The sequence below is a fragment of the Symphalangus syndactylus genome, chromosome 11 (assembly GCF_028878055.3).
Source record: "Symphalangus syndactylus isolate Jambi chromosome 11, NHGRI_mSymSyn1-v2.1_pri, whole genome shotgun sequence".
Taxonomy (NCBI): domain Eukaryota; kingdom Metazoa; phylum Chordata; class Mammalia; order Primates; family Hylobatidae; genus Symphalangus; species Symphalangus syndactylus.
The window spans coordinates 91,747,715-91,748,307 of NC_072433.2; positions in this window are offsets into that span (position 1 = coordinate 91,747,715).

The window sequence follows — 593 nt, forward strand, 5'->3', positions numbered from 1 at the left end:
CTGAGGTCATAATGAGCAGTTCTGGATACATGCAGAGGCAACTAGTGTCTAATACTAATGAATTCCGTCTTTATCAGAGCCTAATAGAAATTCAGGAATTGGTTTTCAAATGGCATTTAATTCTTCTCTGTAGATGTCATGACCTTTCTTTGTAAACCTAAAGAAGTGTGTTGACATTTTTCCAGTGGAGCTTTCCCCAAATGCTACACAAGATTATTGTTCACAACTGATAGTTCACAACTGATGTTCCAACACCAACTACATGAGTATCAGCTCATGTAGTCCAATTATTTATTTATTTCACATATTTTAAGAATAAAGTCTTCATAATCTTTGAATTTTCAGCTGTTTTCTCAGTTTATGTTAACACACATAAGTGAATTGTGTCACGTGTTTTTTAAAAAATTGCCTACTATGGACATCAAATCAGTAGGAATTTTCATCCATGAAAATGTCAGCTATACCTGTGATCTAGATTAAGCAATTATCTTTAAATAATAGTTCTTTTTTTTTTTTTTTAGCCAGTCACATGGAGTTCCCTCAGCCTGGGTTTAATATCTGTATGTTTAGTTTTTAAACAGGACAATTTTCCT